This window comes from Chelonia mydas, chromosome 7 (genome assembly GCF_015237465.2).
Source record: "Chelonia mydas isolate rCheMyd1 chromosome 7, rCheMyd1.pri.v2, whole genome shotgun sequence".
Taxonomy (NCBI): domain Eukaryota; kingdom Metazoa; phylum Chordata; order Testudines; family Cheloniidae; genus Chelonia; species Chelonia mydas.
In genome coordinates, this window is record NC_057853.1 from 82329131 (window position 1) to 82350262 (window position 21132).

A 21132-nucleotide genomic window follows, 5' to 3' on the forward strand; every position below is an offset into this window, starting at 1 on the left:
CTCTCAGTTTCCACTGGGTTTTTTTCCTGCCACAGTTATTAATGAATCACAGAAAACAATGATGGACCTGAATGATCAATGGGGCGTCTGGTGCCAACAGTTCTGTTGTTTCTCTGAGCCGCACCATTTCAGCTTGGGCTGGTCTCAGCTAAAAGGCATGGCAGTTGTTTGTTTAAGTAAGAACCTCAAAAGCAGCAAGACCAGCTTGATTAAAAAGTCCCTTCCTACTTGCTGTTCTGCAATAGTAAAAAATCAGCACCAGGGGGAGCTCTGCAACTTTAACCACTGCAGTGTATACTCCAGCTAGAGGGGAAGTCATTGCTGTAAGGCTCCCATCCAGCCCCAAGATCTCTTGTTACAATGTGTATGGTTTCTCCCAAACTCCGGGAAGAGACAGTAGGTGTCTTTTTGTGTTGTGGCCCTCGGGCATCATTCTACCAAAGAAGATCAAAACAGCACAACCAACTTTCCCATAGGCACTTCCGAAAATGTCAGCCGTCAGTTTCTGAGGAGATGCATGAAAAAGTCCTGCCAAACTTCAGTCTGAATGCGCTCATTTGACTTTAACAATGGTGAATTGTTAACGCAGCACCTTCCCACCTGTCAGTTTGAGACAGTTAAAACTCAAAGATTATCCTTCCACCCACGAGGTGTTTTCACAGTTACTTCAGCTGGGCCAGAGAGCACCCTGGGGATGGGAGATGCTTTTCCTGTTGAAGATTTATTTATTGTGCCTACAAAAGTGCTTACCAAGGGGCAAAACACGTAGAGAATACTATTTTAACACATTAAGACAATGTGTGACTCTTGGAGTAAGTTTGTTGCCTGTTTGTTGTTGTGTGCTTGCCCTCGGCCTGCTTGACTGAACTTTGTAGTGCGGTCTGTGTGCTGAGCCTAGCCAAGCTCTGCTCCCTAATCCCTTTAGGATTCCTTGACAAGGGGGCAGGATTATCTCAGGGAGAACAGGGGTTTAAAAAGCCAGCTCCTCAGCTACCACAGAGAGCAAGCGGGGAGCAGCAACAGGGGAGTTCTGTGGGGGAGCTTGAGAGCCAGATACATCTAATAAAGATTCTTTAAACTTAGGCAAATACCGCCCCCCCCCCAAAAAAAACCAACAACAAAAAACCCTTCAAAAGTAAAAATAATGCGGGCAGAAGTCTAGCAGTGGGAAGGAACTGGGGCTATCTAGTTTATTGAACTGACTGCAGCGTATGATTGCCTACCTTGTGGGGAGATGGCATACATGTGCATTGGGTGCAAGCAACTCATGGCCATCAGAGACCAACTATGGATTTTTCAGACCAGAGTAGCTGAACTGGTGGAGCTAAAGGAGATGGACAGGTACATGGATGAGACTTTCTGGGACACAGTAGAGTGGTCCCACCCCCCACCTGCCAGCCACTTTGCTATTGAGGAGTATGAAAGTCCCGGGGAAGGACAACATCAAGCTGCAGTGGAGGAAATGATCCCATGGTTCCTCCCAGATGATGTCATGGTATCCTCTCACACTAAGGATACCTCTCTGTGGGAGGGGAACCCAATTATTAGGAATATAGTTTGTGATTATATAGATTATTAGGCATATAATTTGTGATGACAGGCAGAACCACATGGTGAATTGTTTTCTGGGTCTGAAGGTTGTGGCCCTTTCAAGACATCTAGATAGACTTATGTGCAGTGCTGGGGAGAAGCCAGAGGCGATGGTACATGGAGGTACCAATAATTTAAGGAAAGGTAGGAGAGAGGTCCTACCAGAGGCCAAATTTAGGCTGCTAGATAAGAGATTAAAGTCCAAGCCCTCCATGTCTCTGAAATGCTTCCATTTCCACATGCAGGGACAGTTAGACTGGCAGAACTGCACGATCTCAATATGTGGATGAGACAATGCTGTTTGGAGGAGGGATTTAGGTTTATTAGGAACTGAAGAACCTTTCAGGAAAGGAGGATCCTGTATAGGAAGCATAGGCTCCACCTAAACCGAAACAGAGCCAGATTGCTGGCATGTAAAATTAAAAAGATCATAGAGTAGTTTTTAAACTAAGAACTGTAGGGAAACCAACAGATGTGAAGGAGCACATGGTTTGGACAGAGATATCCCTTAGGGGAGTATTTATGAAAGGGGATTCTTTATATCCTAGTAAAAAAGAGAGGATAGAAGTTGATAAAGTATGAGTAGGAACTGAGGAGAAACATATCCACATATCTATTTGAGGGACACCATCATAGGACCTAACCATATCAGTCACACCATAAGGGGCTCATTCACTTGCACATCTACCAATGTGATATATGGCATCATGTGCCAGCAATGCCCCTCTGCCATGTACATTGGACAAACCGGACAGTCTCTACACAAATGAATAAATGGACACAAATCAGACATCAAGAACTGTAACATTCAAAAACCAGTAGAAGAACACTTCGATCTCCCTGGACACTCAATAACAGACTTAAAAGTGGCAATTCTTCAACAAAAAAACTTCAAAAACAGACTTCAACAGGAAACTACAGAACCAGCATTAATTTGCAAACTTGACCCCATCAAATTAGGCCTGAATAAAGACTGGGAGTTGCTGGGTCACCGCAAAAAATAATTTCCACTCGGTTGATACTCACACCTTCTTGTCAGCTGTTGAGAATGGGCCACATCTACCATGACTGAATTGGCCTCGTTAGCACTACAAAAAGTAATTTTCCCTCTGTTGATGTTCACCCCTTCTTGTCAACTATTGGAAATGGGTCACATCCACCCGAATTGAATTGGCCTCATTAGCACTGACTCCCCACTTGGTAAGGCAACTCCCGTCTTTTCATGTGCTGTGTATTTATACCTGCCTACTGTATTTTCCACTCCATGCATCTGATGAAGTGGGTTCTAGCCCTCGAAACTTTATGCCCAAATAAATGTGTTAGTCTCTAAGGTGCCACAGGACTCCTCGTTGTTTTTGAAGAGAAACAGTAAAACAAAAAAGAATTCAATTACATCTCATAAAAGCAGACAACTACATATTGACAAATTTTGTGAATACTTGTATACAAATGCTAGAAGTCTAAACACTAAGATGGGTGAACTGAAGTGCCTGGTATTAAATGAGGATATTGATGTAACAGGCATCGCAGAAACTTGGTTGAACGTTGCTAATTAATGGGACATGAGTACAAAATATATAGGAATGACGGAGTAGGTTGTGCTGGTGGGGGAGTAGCACTATATATGTGAAAGAAAGCATAGAGTTAAATATAGTAAAAATGTGAAATGAGTCAAATTGCACCATAGAATCTCTATTGGTAGAAATTCCATGCTTGAATAACAAGAGTAGACCAGCAGAAATATACTACCATCCACCTGACCAGGATGATGACAGTGATTGGAAAATGCTCAGGGAGATTAGAGAGGCTACACAAACAGAAAACTCAATTATAATGGGGCATTTCAACTATCCACATATTGACTGGGTACATGTCACCTCCAGATGGGATGCTGAGATAAAATTTCTAGACACCATTAATAACTGATTCTTGGAGCAGCTAGTCCTGGAACCCACAGGGGGAGAGACAATTCTTGATTTAGTCCTAAGTGGAACATAGGATCTGCTCCAAGAGGTGAATATAGCTGAACCACTCAGTAATAGCAACTAGGATGTAATTAAATTTAACATTCTTGTAGGGGAGATAAATACCTCAAAGAATTGCAACACAGTAGCATTTAACTTCAAAAAGGAGATCTACACAAAAATGAGGAAGCTAGTTAAACAGAAATTAAAAGGAACAACCATGAGAATGAAATGCTTGCAAGCTGCGTGGAAATGAAACATGATAATACAGACTCCATCTATATGTATATCCCAATTTAAAAAAAAATGTAAGAGGACCAAAAAATACGACCATGGCTAAACAGCAGAATAAAAGAGGCAGTTAGAGGCAAAAAGTCATCCTTTAAATACTGGAAGTCGTATCCTACAAAGAAAACTAGAAAGGAGCATAAACTCTGACAAGTCGGAGGTAAAAGTATAATTAGGCAGGCCAAAAAAGAATGTGAAGAGCAACTAGCAAAAGACACAAAAACTAACTGTGATGCTGTATAAAAAGGAAGATAACTAGGTACACTAATAGAGTCACCACAACATTGCAATAAGTCTTGTACAAAGTATGTCATGTAAGGTATCAATGGAAAAGTTATAATCTGTTAAGTATGATTATGCCGTCTGAATCCATATATCATCATTGTATCAGAAGTAATGAATATTGGCTACTTGCTTGTATCTCAAACATGTTATTTTCTTGGGTGATGCCCCAGGACAGATATGCATCTAAACTAGCCAGGCTGCTTGATATCAACTCACTCAGTGAGCCCCTCCTGGAGACATTTCAGAGACCACTGAGGCAATGGCTGCCCCATGATTCAGCAAGGCATGTAAGGACGTGATAAGGACATGTGATCTAAGACTCCATCTTTTGCCAGTAACTTTCGATGCACTGGGGCTGAAAGGGACTGTGTTTTTAGCTTCTTGCTAACCAGTGTGATGATACAGGAGGTCACTTTTGTTATTGGCTTGGTGAACTCCAAAGTTAGTATAACCACCAGTATTGGGGAGCGATTGCCTGTTTTTTATCAGTCTGTCCTGAATTTGGCATTCTCAGCTGTGACCCACACTAGGCAAGGTCAAACTGGTGTAGTCAGAACAAAATCCACAGAACCACGTCAATTGGGCTTTGGATCAGAACCCCACAGATTTCAGAATCTAAATTTGATATTGAGAGTTTTAAAGGTAAAAGATCAATGACCATGGTCTCACATGAGAACATAAGGCAACAACAGAAGCTGTCCATCTGCAGATGCAAGCCAATGAAAAGAGGCTTGAAAATGAAGCAAAGCTGGCTGATATCCAAGTAACGGAGAAGCAAGCTTTGCCCAAACTGGAAAAAGCAGCCGAGGAAAGGGAGAAAGCTCCTCACCAAAGACAAATGCAGCAGCTGGAGGCTGAAAAGGAAGCATACCTGTAACAGTAATAAGTCACCAGACCCAGAAGGTATTCATCCAAGAATTCTGAAGGAACTCAAATATAAAATTGCCAGAACTACTAATTGTGGCATGTAACCTATTGCTTAAATTATCCTCTGTACCGGATGTCTGGAGGATAGCTTATATAATGCTGATTTTTTAAAAAAGGCTCCAGAGCTGATTCTGGCAATTACAGGCCAGTAAGCCTAAGTTCAGTGCCAGGCAAATTGGTTGAAACTATAGTAAAGTATAGAATTATCAGACACATAGATGGACACAATATATTGGGAAAGAGTCAACGTGGCTTTTGTAAAGGAAAATCATGCCTCACCAATCTATTAGAATGCTTTGAGAGGGATCAACAAACATCTGGGCGGGGGGAATCCAGTGAATATAGTGTAGGTGGCCTTTCAGAAAGCCTTTGACAAGGTCCCTCGCCAAAGGCTCTTAGGCCGTGTCTATACATACTGCGCTGGAGTGGGGCAGCTGTGCCAATACAGATGCACCACTGCAGTGCATCTGGTGAAGACGCTCTATGCTGACGGGAGGCAGCTCTCCCGTTGGCATAAAAAACCCACTTCTGTGAGCAGCAGAAGCGATGTCAGTGGGAGAAGCTCTCCCACCGATATAGCGCTGTCCACACGAATGCTTATGCCAGCAAAATTTATGTTGCTTAGGGGGGTGGAATATTCACACCCCTGAGTGACATATATTTTGCTGACAGAAGCTATAGTGTAGATATAGCCTTAGGCACACAGGTGCTAACTTTTCAAAGTGCCGGGGGGTGCTCGATCCCTGGCTCCACCTCAGGCCCTGCCCCCACTCCACTCCTTCCCCCCAAGGACCCACCCATGCCCCACCTCTTCCCACCCTGCTCCATCCCCATGTCCTTGCTCCCTCCCCCTCCCTCCCAGCCTCCTGTAGGCTGTGAAACAGCTGATTGCGGTGGGCAGGAAGTGCAGAGAGGGAGGGGGAGGCGCTGTTCTGCAGGGCCCGCCAGGAAGGCGCTGCGGTGGTGGAGGCGAGCTAATGGGGGGCTGCTGGTGGGTGCTCTGCATCCACCATTTTTTCCCTATGGGTGCTCCAGCCCTGGAGCACCCACTGGGAAAAATTAGTGGGTGCTCTGCATCCACTGGCAGCCAAGCTCCCCTCCCCCCTGTCCCACCTCCTCATCCACCTCCCCCCTGAGCACACCACGTCCCTGCTCCTCCACCTACCTCCCAGCACTTCCCGCCAGGCTGCCGCCAAACAGCTGTTTGGTGGCATTAACAAGCTCCAGGATGGGGGAGGAGCAGGAACATGGCACGCTCAGGGGAGGAGATGGGGAAGAGGCGAGGCCGAGGCAAGGATTTGGGGAAGGGGTTGGAATAGGAGCAGGGAAGGGGTGGAGTTGGGGCGGGGACTTTGGGGAAGGGGTTGGAATGGGGGCGGGGTAGGGGTGTGGCCTCATGGAAGGGGTGGAGTGGAGGCAGGGCCGGGGGGTGAGGGAGGGTGTCTAGCACCCAGGAGAAAGCAGGGAAGTCGGCGCCTATCAACCATGGAGTTGGTACCTATGCTTATGCACAGTAAGCAGTCATGGGATAAGAGGAAAGGTCTTCTCATGGGTCTGTAACTGGTGAAAAGACAGGAAACAAAGGGTAGGAATAAATGGTCAGTTTTTACAGTAGAAAGAGATGAATAGCAGGGTTCCTAAGGATCTGTACTGGGAGCAGCGCTGTTCAACATATTCATAAATGATCTGGTAAAAGAGGTAATAATGAGGTAGCAAAGTTTGCAGCTGATGCAAAATTATTCAAGATACTTAAGTACGAATTTGATTGAAAAGAGTTACGAAGGGATCTTACAAAACTGGGTGACTGGGCAACAAAATGGCAGATGAAATTCAATGTTGATAAGTGCAAAGCAATGCACACTGGAAAACATAATCTCAAATGATATATACAAAATGATGGGGTCTAAATTAGCTGCTCCCACTAAAAAAAGAGATCTTGGAGTCATTATGGATAGTTCACTGAAAACATCTGCTCAAGGTGCAGCAGCAGTCAAAAAAGCTGACAGAATGTAGCTCACGAAAGCTTATGCTCAAATAAATTGGTTAGTCTCTAAGGTGCCACAAGTACTCCTTTTCTTTTTGCGAATACAGACTAACACGGCTGTTACTCAGGAACCATTAGGACAGGGATAGATAATAAGACAGACAATATCATAATGCCACTATATAAACCCATGGTATGTCCACACTTTGAATACTGCACACAGTTCTGGTCATCCCATCTGAAAAAAGATATATTAGAATTGGAAAAGATACAGCGAAGGGTGAGAAAATTATTAGGGGTATGGAACAGCTTCCATATGAGGAGAGATTAGAAAGGACTGTTCAATTTAGAAAAGCGATGACTAAGGGGGGATATGATAGAGGTCTGTAAAATCATGAATGGTACGGTATCATTGAATAAAGAAATGTTGTTTATCCATTCACATAACACATGAACCAGGGGTCACTGAATTAATAGGCAGCAGATTTAAAACAAACATAAGGAAATACTTTTTCAAACAATACACAGTCAACCTGTGGAACTCATTGCCAGGTCATGTTGTGAATGCTAAAAGTAAAACTGGGTTCAAACAAGAATAAGATAAGCTAATGGAGGATAGGTCTACCAATAGCTATTAGCCAAGATGGTCAGGGATGCAACCCCATATCCTGGGGGTGCTAAAGCTTCTGACTGCCAGAAGGTGGGACTGGATGACAGGGGATGGAGCATTTGATAATTGCCCTGTTCTGTTCATTCCTTCTGAAGCATCTGACACCAGCCACCGTCAGAAGACAGAATAATAAACAAGATGGACCATTGGTCTGACTCAATATGGCCGTTCCTATGTGTTCTCTCTCTATACACCGTTTTATCACGAATGATGCAGTACTAGTGGATTAGAAACAATGGTCTATTAATTTTATGTCAAGAATCCAAGTTTGAACATCCAGACTGCAAATCATTCAGATAAGCAAAAACAGATAAACAAGCACACACACACAACGTGTAAGCGTCACCATGTAAATTCCCAGGTCTAGTATTACCAGTGGGGCTGGAAGCACCTCCTATTATTAAGGTTGCCTGACACTTCCCATTCTAAGACCTTGTTTTCAGTTGTTTATAACTTAACCAAATTTTAACTGTTTGGACTTAACTTTTTTTATTCTGGGTGTCTGCTAAATTTTTTTTCCAGCTGAAAATGATTCATCCATTTCTAAGCGAAGGACTAGGAACAAATAAGTTGTTTGCCTATGTAAAAAAAATTCTTGTCCCCTTTTCTCTGAAATACTCTCATGCTTTGGAGGAGCAACCTGAAATTTGGGAGGGGGTGACTTTTGTGTGAGGGATGTGCCTTTTGCTCTCCCCATGATAATCCACACAAATTTAGATAAATTTATGAGATTTTGAAAAAAACAACAACACAGTTTGCACATGCTCAGTAGAGACTTACTAGAGCTTGACAACTGACATCTCCAGAGATTCTGTCCTCAATGAGCATGCTAGAGCAGGGGTGGGCAAACGTTTTGGCCCAAAGGCCGCACTGGGGTTGCGAAACGGTATGGAGGGCCGGGTTGGGAAGGCCGTGCCACCGCAAACAGTGTAAAAGTATAACTGGGTTCAAACACTCCTTGTCCCCTGACCTCCCGGGACCTCCATCACTAACTGCCCCCCCAGAACCCCACCCCCTGTCCAACCCCCCCTGCTCCCTGTCCCCCCCAACCCCCAGGACCCCACCCCCATCCAACCCCCCGTTCCCTGTCCCCTGACTGCCCCCCGGGACCTCCTGCCCCTTATCCAACCCCCCCGCCCCCTTACCAGGCCACTCAGAGCAGCAGGACAGGCTTATTGGAAAGCCTGGGAGGTGGGCGGGCGCTGCGGGGCAGGGGGGACAGCGGAGGAGGGACCGGGGACCAGGAACTCAGGAGCCGGGCAGGACGGTCCTGCTGGCCGGATGTGGCCCATGGGCCATAGTTTGCCCACCTCTGTGCTAGAGCCTCTCACAGCTCCTAGTGCTGACCAAACTGTCCATGCAGCATCCTCACAGAGTGATTGAGCTTGCTCCAGACCAGGACTATATAGCGGCTTAGAAGGACTTTCACTGTGACGGCTGCTCAGGCTGAGGTGGGGCTAGGTAGTGGAAGTATGTACGTACCCCAACCCCCGAGTCCCTTCAAAGTGTCCTCTGTGATATCCAGTCAGAATATGCACTGGATTGCATAGGGCTTTGTCTCCCAAGAGCTGCAGTACAGGAGGGACTAGTTTAGCAACTTTAGGCATGAGCATGTTCTGTCAAGGGCAAGAGTGGATGAAGAGTACACTCAACCCCGTGGGCAGCGTGTCTATCCACAGAAATAGGATGTGGGGTTCCTGCACAATTGTACTCAGGGCCTCTCTTCCTACAGTGCATTCCTGAACTCTTGCCAGTACTATGCTGCTAGAGGCCATACTGGTTGTGGTTCCTAGCCCCTGTCTAGGGGCTAGCTCTATCAATCTGGGGACTAGCCTGGCTCACACAACACATCACACAAGACTCTTGCCAGTAGCGGTAGTTTGTGCAGGAGTCAACTATCAGCAGAAACAAGGAAAATCCACGTGATTGATTGTTTCTGCATAGCACACCGTGAGAGGTGGCCACTCCCACTTGAAGTAACTCTCCCCACTGCAACTTCCAGCCCCACCCTCACCAACCCCATGTGTGTAGCTTTCCAGGACTGTGCTTCTCAGTGCAGAAGAGGACTTTGACTTCCATGCCTAGCCGAAGCACTGCACAGCTGAGCTGCTATGGTGACTGAGGCCCAAATCCTCACTGTCCTCACTCAGAGAGTGTTCAAACAGTGAGCATTTTGTGTAAAAAGAAATGAAGCCCACCCAGTTCAAAGCCCATTCCAGGGGAGATGGAAAAGGAGGAAATTATTGGTTACACATAACATCTATTTCTGCAAGCATTTTGCATAAAGGGCCAAATCCTGGTCCCTTTGAAATCACTGCCAACACTCCCATTGCCTTCCATGGGACTAGGACTTGGCCAAGAGGATGGTATTAAATGCAATGAGAACCAGTTTCGGGTAGCAGAAATAGAATTGTAGCACAGGAGGAGATACAGCACTGCTTAAAGGAAGAGGCTTAATGAGCAAAGCAATTCCCTGACCAACAATTTCTTATGGCCTTTACCTTTTCAGAAATGGTGTGCTGAATTTCTCTCCTTGGCTGGAAGCAGAGTTGGCCTCAGGCCTCGTGGCAGCAGGTCAGAAGCCAGAATTATATCCTGCTGGTTAGTCCATAACCCACTGATAACACAAATATTATCTAAACTGAGGAGCCTTATTCTGCCCTTACTGCATCTGTGACTTCTACACATGTTATTGGGGACTATGAGCTCAAACAATGAGAGAACACAAATCCTCCACTTCACCCCCACCACTTGTATCTGAGGCAATGAGGCTCAGTCAGGTGGACTATCATGAAACATTTCAGTATAACAGGAAAGCTGAGCGTGGATTTGATGCTCACCCCCCACTAGGGACTGAATGACGGAAGGTGTTGTGACACAGAGGCCCATTGGTGTCAACTGGCAAAGGTTTCACTGCTCTTTATAAGCAATTCCTGCCACTGACCTGACAAACTCACTACACCTAATACGGTGCTTTCATGGTATTTATCCACAAAGGGTAGCATGCAAGGTCTCTACTGAAAGCTTTTAACTTATTGATACTCATCATAATCATTGTGAGATGTGCGTACAGGTGATATTTAAGGCAAGTATAACTATGCATCCGATGAAGTGAGCTGTAGCTCACGAAAGCTCATGCTCAAATAAACTGGTTAGTCTCTAAGGTGCCACAAGTACTCCTTTTCTTTTTACGAATACAGACTAACACGGCTGTTACTCTGAAACCTATATTGAAAATTACGTCCCTATGGTCTTGGAATGAAATTGAGTCACCAGGGAATCCTAAATCTCCATGCTAGCCCATTCAAGTAGGAGGGAGTTGTCACCCTTCTCTGGCTAGCCAATTACATAATGTATTGCTCAATTGTCTACCTTTGCACCAACCCAGAAAAATCAACAGAAAACCATCAAAGACAAACCACTATAATCAACACCCCTTGGAAGTGAAAAGGAGCATTATAGCAGACAGGGGATGGCCCTGTCTGTGAATAAAGACAAAAGACTGATTCAGTATGGAAAAAGACCATATGCATTGATTCAGCATTCACTGAGGAGGTACCTTGATGAGCAGGGGTGCTTCATGAAAGACTGGGTCCTAGCTCCTTGGGACTAGCAAGTGGTGCAAAAGACTGAACTTTGGGGTGAGAATCTACTTTATTCAGTAGAAAAGGTAGCTATTAATAAGTGTAGGTCCTAGTTCACATTTTATTATTTTGTTTCATATATAGCCATTTGTTTCCACCACTCATGTGTTTCTCACTGAACCTCTAGTCTTTCTTAAATCAATCTCCTTTTGTTTTACTATAATTGAACTCAAGTGCTTTGTGTGACACAGAAGCAGTGGGCTAAGGGAAAACTGGGGTACGCTGTTCCTTTGGGAATGAAGGATATGGGATTTCTGTGGCTGTCCAGTTATCAGGGGCTGGATACTACAGGAGGACATTTTGAAGGGACTCAGGGGTTGGGGTATATCTATTGCCAACCTGCAGGGCAAAGGCTGGGCTGGCTGTAGCCCAGAAGAGAGTGGTTGAATGGCTGAAAGGCTGGTTATGCTAGGGAGCTAACACTCAGCTGGCACAGGCAAGACCCCATCACACTAGAGCCAGGTGGCAACAAACAAGGTGTCTCACAGCCCTAGGTGCCCCAAAAAGTATCACAGGTGTCTTCCAGGTACCGGCGTTTGCCAACTGGATTTTACCAGCATTCATCAGTCAGATTTCTTTACTGAGCACACCCCTCCAATGAGGAAAACATATAACCTCCTTTAAAATATTGTCTCGGCCACCCTGGGGCTTCGCTCACTGCCACCTGAGACCTGCTATTCACTCCACATCTTATACTGGGTCTTCCTCTTATGGGCTAGTATCAGCTGATGTAACCTCCTTCTCTGCCTCCTCCCCGATCTCTCTTTGTCTCCCTGCCATTCTATCCAAAACACCACTGCCAAGATTATTTTCTTCCACTGATATTTGAACCTGTCTTCTTGACTCTCTTCACTCACTCCATATCTGATTCCACATAGGGCTCCCTAACTTAATCCCCGCCTACAACTCCAACCTCATCTTCCCTTGTACTCCTCCTCTCTCCCTATGGTCCAGCCAACCTTCTCTTCTGACTGCTTCCTTTCCCCACTTCTGAGTTTGTTCCTTCTTTCATACAAACAAATACACTAGGAACCGTCCTATTTAATGCATCTTATCTTTCCTCCTTCCAAAAATATCCGAAATCCCATCTCTCCTGTGATGTACGCACATTATAAAGACCACATGACACTTTGTGGTGCTCCATTATATTGCACTGTGCCTTTAGACTGTAAGTTATTGGAGTCAGCCATTTTGTTCCTTATTCCACATATGTTAGCTATTGTAAAGGGCTATGTGCACTTACAGTATTATTTTAAAAATCAAAATAATAATATAAATTATATAAGAAAAAGAAAACTCCGAGGCATAACCTGTAGGAGAAGCAAAGCTTTACTCAGTCTTCCATGAAGGTCATTTTTACCATGAAGGTTCTTTCCCAACCCCAGTTAGGTGATCACACAACTGCATCCCTAAAGAAGAAATTAGTTTATCTTCTCGCATCCTAACTGCAAGAGTGATTTGCCATATGTACTTAAGTGCAGAGGGGCATATACACACACATCACATCCTGCCTGCCAGGAGTGTAGGATCAGCAATCACTTGGAAATACTTATCAGCTACTAGACTGCTACATTACCACATCTAACCTTCCCTCCTGGAAATTAAGTCTGAGCAGCAACAAGTGCCCTGAGACACCAGGAAAGGTCTGGTAAGTATGTTTAGGATACAGATAGAATTATAATGGAGAGAGAATTAAAAAAAAGATACTTTTCCATTTCTCTTTTAAACTATTGCTTCTTTATGACAGTCTCCTTGCCTTAACCCAATTTATCAATTCAAGATGCAGCTGGCTCAGAGGCAGATAACAGCATGCTTGTTCTTTTCAGCCTTGGTCAGCTGAAAAGACCCTTTAACAGGTGTGTATTGGGTTAGCTGGAGGCCTTTGTCCATTCTATTTCAGGGCTTCTCAGGACTTCAAAAAGAACAGGAGGACTTGTGGCACCTTAGAGACTAACAAATTTATTTGAGCATAAACTTTCGTGAGCTACAGCCTATGCTCAAATAAATTTGTTAGTCTCTAAGGTGCCACAAGTCCTCCTTTTCTTTTTGTGGATACAGACTAACACGGCTGCTACTCTGAAAACTGTCAGGACTTCAAGACAATTTGCATATATTATCTGTAACTACACTCTGAAGTCTGACAGTCACTCCAACCTAATTAGGCTTTTGTAAGGTGAAGGAATATAAAGAAATTAACCCAGAGTTAAAAGAAATATGAGAAATTAACTCAGAGAAAAAGGGACTGTGAGGCAGAGATATCGATAATGCTGGATACAGTATATGAAAAAGGACAAACCAAGAACTCCTGTACACAAGCTATGCTGGAGATTGCCTGGATAATGGAAATAATTCCACAGCAACTCATTCCCCAGGTTGTGGCTTCCCTTACAAAAATAACAGGCTTGTTTTTCTCCCTTTTTTCTGAGGATGAATTGTAGCGCTGGGGAAAAGCCGACAAGAGGAAAGCCCTGGATTCCAAAGTCCTCTATTCATTACAGAACAAATACACCATGAGCAACACTAGGTCAATCCATTGCCCTGCCAATGTGACTGATGCCTGACTTGGGGGAGCCACCTTTTCAGGTGAGAAGATAGCACAGGTTTTCATGCCATTCTTTCTTTGGCCTCTGCTGAGGCTGCCAGCTAGGGTGCTGGTTGCGATTTGTGACAGTTGTGATATGGAGAGGTATCCATTTGTGGACTGAATCCCACAATTCATTTCACCTAAGCAATTGATCTGCCTAATATCCTGGGACCAACACAGCTACAAGGACACTGCATACATTAAATGGCAATGACTTTAGCTCACCACCAACCAGAGCCAGGCTCACACCAGTCAACTAGAACATGAAAAGCTCCATTGTCCTGCTACCATGTCCCCAAATCATCCACTCCCCCAATAGATGCAGTGTGAAAGGAGCAACTGTACTTGTGTTGGCTGTGGTGGAGTAAACTCAAGCCAGTGGTTTGAAATGTTAAGGTAGCTGAAAAGGTGTTTGCGTCTCTCACAGCTCTGCCTGGAAATGGCTCTCCGGTGTGTGTGCTATGCTTGGAAGGTTAATGAGGAAATGTGTTAAAACTCTGCATGATGAATGGTAGGGTTGGGGGGCAGTGTCAAGCATTCATTGAACTTTCCAGGGCCAAGCCTGACAACAAGTAATTTCCCCCCTTTTTGGTAATGTATTATTTTAGCAAGGGGGAATGGTGATTCACGAAAATGGGAATGGGTTCAACCCAGATCTGTAGTGACCAGGCAGTGTTACTAGCTGGTGGTTGTTTGGTGGCCAGTGCAAAATGTTTTTGTGGTCTCATTCCAGTTCTTAATTCCTAGTTGTCCACATTGCAAAATCATTTGCACCCTTATCTGCAGTTTTACCAGAAAAGCCAAGGACTGAATGGGCCTGGGAACTTTGTACCTTTCACACCTAAAAGTGGCCCCTCCAGGATAGGTTGAAGGCTCATTGATTGACCCATGTGAGGAGGCTTACCCTGTCACTGCCTTTGCTATCTCTGCTCAGGAGATAGGGGATTTCAGTCTCCGGGGTTTGATAAGTGCTGAAGTGGCTTTTGTTTTTTGTAGAGATGAGTTATAAGAAGGATGGTACTGACAAATCCAAACACAAAATAAATGCAAAAATAAATACAATGAGGTTCAAGTATTAGTGATTTTTTCCCCTCAAATAAATTGGTTAGTCTCGAAGGTGCCACAGGTACTCCTTTTCTTTTTCCCCTCTGTGTTGCAGTTGGCAGGCACCTGGTGGTAGCAACATCTCCTCCTCCTCTTCTTTCCCATAGCTGTGCTGCTGTCAGGGAACTGGCTATAGGAGTGGAATTATACCCCTGGCTGATTGATGGGACAGGAGCTGGAGGCACATGGTGGTCTCCTGCTTTCAAACCAGACTGAAAAGGGAGCTGATGGAAAGGCAGGACAGTCAGTTTCAGCCAATTTTCTATCCTCACATCCCCTCTTTAGCCATGTCAGCCATTGCCAGACCTGATGAAATGATGCTGTTTATTGTTGTTGAGAAGCCACAGAGCTTGCGTGTGGGATGAACACTTGCTGGGATGACTGGTTTTCTTAAGTTTATTACCCTGCCCTTCCTTGAACAGAGAAGATGAGAATGAAGAAATGGCCTGAAGATGAGAGGAAGGAGGAAATCAGTGAGACCCATTTTCCTAAGTACAGCGCTAAGGCCTGTGTGACATGAGTTAGCAGGTGTATCAGTCCAGTCCTGGTAGACAGGTGTCTGTGTCACATAAACCAATGCAATAGGTATCCTTATGAGCAGCCTCAGCAGAGAGGCTGAGCAGTGACAGAGTCTGGAGACTTAACTACTCTCTGATCCCAAGTACCTGGGTGTTGCTGTCTCCAGAACATGGCTGATTCATCTACCTCCCCAATTCCCTCATGGAGGCTTCTCTACATGGAAGCCTTACATGGCAGCTGAACCTCACGCCAGCAGTGGTGGCAGGCAGAGCACTCTCATTACAAGATGCAGTCAGCTGACCCATCTAAATCAGCTGGGAGACTTTGGCCCAGATTCCCTGCACTAGTTGAGAGGTTCTCAGCACAAGTCCATAGGAAAGAGGCCAGGGGGGCAAAAGTGGCTTATAGCTGACTCCAGGGATGTGCTGCACCCACCTAACCATAGTCCCCAGGGCTCAGGATAGGGATGCCCCATCCATACCCTCCCAGCTTTACCTGGAAACATCCTCTGAACTGGGGGCTTGGAAGGAGAGTGCCTTGGAACTACTACAGCAGTTCTTCATCACTTCAGGATTCCACAGTGTTGAAGGAATCCTTTTGGGACCATTTAAACTGGGGTTATGATTGCTCTGCCTTCCCCAAATAGAGCAAAGGGGCCAGAGGGCACTAGAGAATCAGGCCTTCAGCCAGGCAGTATAGAAACCCCATTCTGGGTCCTGTTTGGGGACCCATGATCGGTCCATGGCTGGTGCAGGTGATGTACCACTCCTAGATCCCATTCTATCTGCTTCTTACCCCCAAACAGACTGTTAACAAACCATCTTCACTGGTGGACATGTGGCAGGAGCAAGCTCATTCTGTGCAATGGTTGGAGATGCCTGGAAATGACTGGTTGAGTGACAGGAGAAGATGAGAGGAAGTATAGAAGACTGAGCTGGAAAAGGCCCTTTAGGACAGTGAGTCCATCTCCTTGATCAGAACCTGATCCTGAGAGACACGCAGCACTGCACAGGATTAGGCCGAAGTCCCCGATGGAGCGAGGCACCATCATGTATTAAACTAGGGGCAGCAGAGCATGATGGATTAGCAAAAACACCATTTATGTTTCCTGAAAGCTGCAACCCTGTTCACTCCCCAGCACCCCTGGGGCCCAATTTCTCTTACGCTTTACACTGGTGCGTGATCAAACTCAGGCCCATTGCTTCACAGGATGTGCCTAAAAACAGAAGGTAAAGGAGGTGCCCTGTCCCAGAAGGAGCAATAGTAAGGGACTGCAATCCAGCCAATGTGGCATTTTCAGCCTCTCCCTTTCCCTCAGCTACTGGTGAGCGAGTGGTGGTCGGGGCGGGCAAGGAGTGAAAGCACAGAAGAGGGAAGGACATGGAGCATGAGGAAGGTCTCTAACATGGCATTCCTATGCCCTCCCCCACAAAAAAAGCTTGCTCATGGCCAAAAAGGAGAGCGAGAAAGGCATGGAAAATTAAGGAACAATCTGATAAAGGGGAGGGGGCGGTATTTGCGGTTCAGTGGCTCTAGAGTTCTTTCTGCTTTGCAGAGCTTCACAAGTGACACCAGCGTGTGATTCGATTAGGGAAAGCGCTTCACTTTCTACTGATTCCAGAGTCTACTTGGCTTTAGTTTGAGATTATGATGTAAATCCACTTCAACAGCTAGCAGCGGTGGAGGAGGAGGAAGGCCCCAGCACTTGTTTTCACTCTCTCGCTATATCATTTCCTCCCTCCCCAGCCCCATTCATTTGCTGCAATCGCTCCCCCAGTGCAGCTTGTCCCTAGATAGGGGGACACATGCACTTTGAGAGGCATGTGTCAGGGAACAGATAGTTAAGAGCAATTGCATGTGATGTAATGCATCACTGCCCAGGGGAGCAATGAGTTAGCAGCCTGTAGGGGAAGAATGGTTTGTGTTGTTTAATTTGAATTTTGGTGCTAATGAATGTCAGTCTGGTACTGCTGGTTAGAGCCAAAGAGAGGCACAGCTCCTGTGCCCTAGATCTGCGCATGGAAAGGGCCTGCCACATGAAGGCTTCCCCTGCCCTGTGTGGAAGGGGGAGGGTCAGTCAGCCAGCCCCATGGCACTCACCCCATTTCTGCCATGCCAGGCTGTACTGTCCTTTTTGCAGAGTCCTCCACACTGAGCAACCCCCTTTTAGGGCATCTGAATCCCAAGGAAGCCCTGATAGCCACTGGAACCACAGAAGCAGGGGGTGCTGGGAGTCCTACAGCCAACGTAGAGTGAGAGGGCCTTCACAAGGATGGCCCTGCACCCCAAGCAGACCTCTGGGCTTGAGTGAAGAACCACATCTCATTGCACTGTAGTGGAGCAAATCCCATCTCCTCCCACAGAATGACTTGAGTGAAACCTTGCCAGGAGATCCTCACAGACATTTTGTTTCCCTGGGACCCTTCTGTGGGTATTTCCAGAGGGAGAGGTAATCCAGTCCATAGGATGGAACACATACCTTTGCAAGCTTCCCCCATGTAATGCTGCCAATGCATCTCAAAACCTGATCTGCAATATTCCTGCTGCTTCAGTGCTGGCCCCACACCGCAGCTCCACAGATGCACTTTAATCCTTTTGCAGTTCTGGCTTCTACACAGTTCTGCCAATGCAATACAATCCTGACTGGCTCAGTTAACACAGCCATGTTATTCTTGTGACATCTGAGTGCTACAAGTGATTCCTATTATCAATTGAATAGGTTACGTAGGTTCTCGTTGCTTAAGAATTCTCTACTCTTCTCCAGTCCCTCATCTCACCCCTTTACATCTCTGTCAGCTTGGGGAGTTAAGAGATACCCAGTGGTGCGGGTAGTTTAGAGATTCCCCAGGACAAAGCATGAGAACTACACAGCTGAAACCATGGTGACTGGAAACATTACTGAGTTATCATCATAACACTTCTTTGTAAATAACTCCTCGGGTGGCGACAGAGCTTGAGCAGACACTTAGGGTAGCTGTGCCAGCTTTGGGTTGATGGGATGACAAACATCAAACACCCAGAGAGGATGAAGCTGAGCGCACTAAATGAATTTCACTTGTTACCTAAGAGAAGCCCAAGGGATTAGTATATGTGCATGCATGCCTGGGTACACACTGGTGTGTAAGAGTGTGGGTGCCGATGTGAGAAGATCTATAGGTCCAGCAATAAGAGGAGAGGAAGATCAGGTTTTCTGACACTGATCAGTGATCCTTCCTAACTGATCAAGGCCTTGATGGGCTCCAGAGGGAGCACTTGAACCATCCACAGTTAGCAGTGGTTGTAGAGTTTCTATCCCCTTACTTATAAACAATGAAGAAGTAGTGAGGAGAATGGAGATAAAGGGAATAATGGAACAAGTCAAAGAACCTTATAACTCATGCATCCAGTTGATACAGGTCAGGCTTGTAGGAGGAGAGTGGGAAATTGCAAATATGGATAAAGACAGAAGAAAAGAAAGGTGAAGGTAGAGAAGATCTTACAGTGATGAGTTATTTACAGTTATTTACAGGGCTGCATTAATACAGGCGTAACTGGGTAGTGTAATCATTTATCATGTAGTTACTACTGTTTCCCATAGCTTAACTATATAGTTCTTGAGGATTATTCCATGTGACATCAGTATATCTCTTAGCAATCTATGGAAAAAACATGTTTTGTTACTAGACTTTGCTTAGTATATGAGATGAGTCCTATTTTGCTCACAGATGTGATGGTCAAGTGGTTTACTCATGTGTAAAGCTCAGCTTAATATCTGACACATCCCCATATAAATGAACTGTATTTCACTATGGCAGGGAAATAGACTCTGTGATTGAATAGGTATTTTTCATTTCTCACTATAATGATCCTATGATTCTATTCCTAGTCCCTTGTTTAGAAGAGGAGACCACCTCTGTCATGTGAATAAACTGCTCCCCAAATCCTCCCAGGAAAGGGATGGAGATTCTCCAAGCACAGACAGGTCCAGAGTGAAACTGCAGGCTCAGTAAAGTTGGATGCATGCTGCCAGAGGCAGTACTTCAGCTGCAGAGAGGGCAAAGTGTGTAATGTGGGCTTGGCTCTCCACCGGCTTGCACCTTGAACTGTTAACAGCACCTGGGTTACACTGAGTGAAAATGCTACCAAATCAGAATGGAATCATTTTACACTCATTTTGCACAGGTGTTAATAACTTCATATGGAGAAAGGCAGGAGAGCGTCAGAGAGAGTAAATTTATACCAATGGCATCCCATGCCTCATTCTCCACCTCCTGTAACTGTCCTACAGCTCCTGAATACTGTGAATGGAGTTAGATTCAGAAAAGAAAGTGATGGTGCGCCTAAGCCTGGCTATTCCTAAAACTGGCGAGGCCAATCTGTAAATGGACGTCAGAGATGATTAATTATCATCTCCGTGGTGTGCCAGATCTCTACCTCAGCCAAGCGTCTCAGCAAGCTGCTGTGGAAAGATAGGGCATAAATGTAGAAACAAGCTCCAGACAAAGCGTTGGGTGAGGAGACAGAATGGATGCTCACCATAGCTCTCTATCCTTCATGGCTATATGGAGAGATGACAGAAATCAGGGGCACTTTGTGCTGCAATGATTGCATGATTGCAGTAGACCAGAAAGCAGAAAAGTCATTTATCGGTAGGATATAGACTGAGAAGGAATGGAACCAGCTTTATCAATCCCATACCACAAACACCACTTTGCAGTCCATGAGTGAGGTTGATGATAAGTTTTGCTGGCATAGCCATGTTGGAGTGTGGAAAAAATCAACCCCCTAAGCAATGTAGCTATGCTGGCAAAAAACCCAGTCTAGACGCAGGCTTATAACTGCAAAAAAGTCCTTGTGTTGACAATAGCTTGTTGTTTGGGAAGGGGAAGTTAACTGTACTGGCAAAAGAGCTCATTTTGCTGGCATATACTGTGTCTCCAGTAGGGGGCTTTGCTGGTACAGTTACAGCAGCAAAGCCTTTGTAGTGCAGACTAGCCCAAAGAGGCAAGAAGTCTAACAGAAAGCCTCCAAGAAATGCTGCAGAGGCTAAATCCCCGTGGTTAGTTTAAGGTCAGCGTGGAGAACATCACTTCTTTGTCAATCCCAACCTGACCAAGCACAACGAGCTCCCCAACCAAATCCTTCTCCTTGACGAAACTAAAAGAATATTTATGTATACACACATACAAGAATATTTAAAATACACCTTCACATTAGCAGAATTGGTCAGTTTTTGTCATTAATATACAGCACAAAGTATTAAAGAATTTTGTACAAGTCTGACTACATATAAGACTATGTAAAGGGTGAGATCCTTCCCAGGAAGTGAGAACAGCTTCTCATGGAAGAGACAAGCGAGTCAGGACACCAGGGTTCTACTGTCATCTTTGGAACAGGTTCACTGCATGACTTTAGGAAACTCACATGAAATTTGAGGGTCTCAGATGACAGTATTAGCCCATGCTTTCATCAGAACCTGGCATGATGAGGATCCTTGCTGCACATAGCAATGTGACACTGACATGAAAACCTCTCTCTCTCTGCAACATCATCCCCCAACACTTGTGCGGTCTCCAAACAGCCATCGTTCCCTA

At 45.3% G+C, this 21132-nt stretch overlaps 1 long non-coding RNA gene across 1 annotated transcript; it reads left to right on the forward strand.

Moving 5' to 3' along the window:
- Window positions 1–12918: 12918 nt before the first annotated feature.
- Window positions 12919–15008, forward strand: LOC122466665. Its single transcript, XR_006292366.1, has 2 exons — window positions 12919–13000; window positions 13779–15008. It is a non-coding gene; the product is annotated as an uncharacterized LOC122466665 (long non-coding RNA).
- The last annotated feature ends 6124 nt before the right edge of the window (window positions 15009–21132 follow it).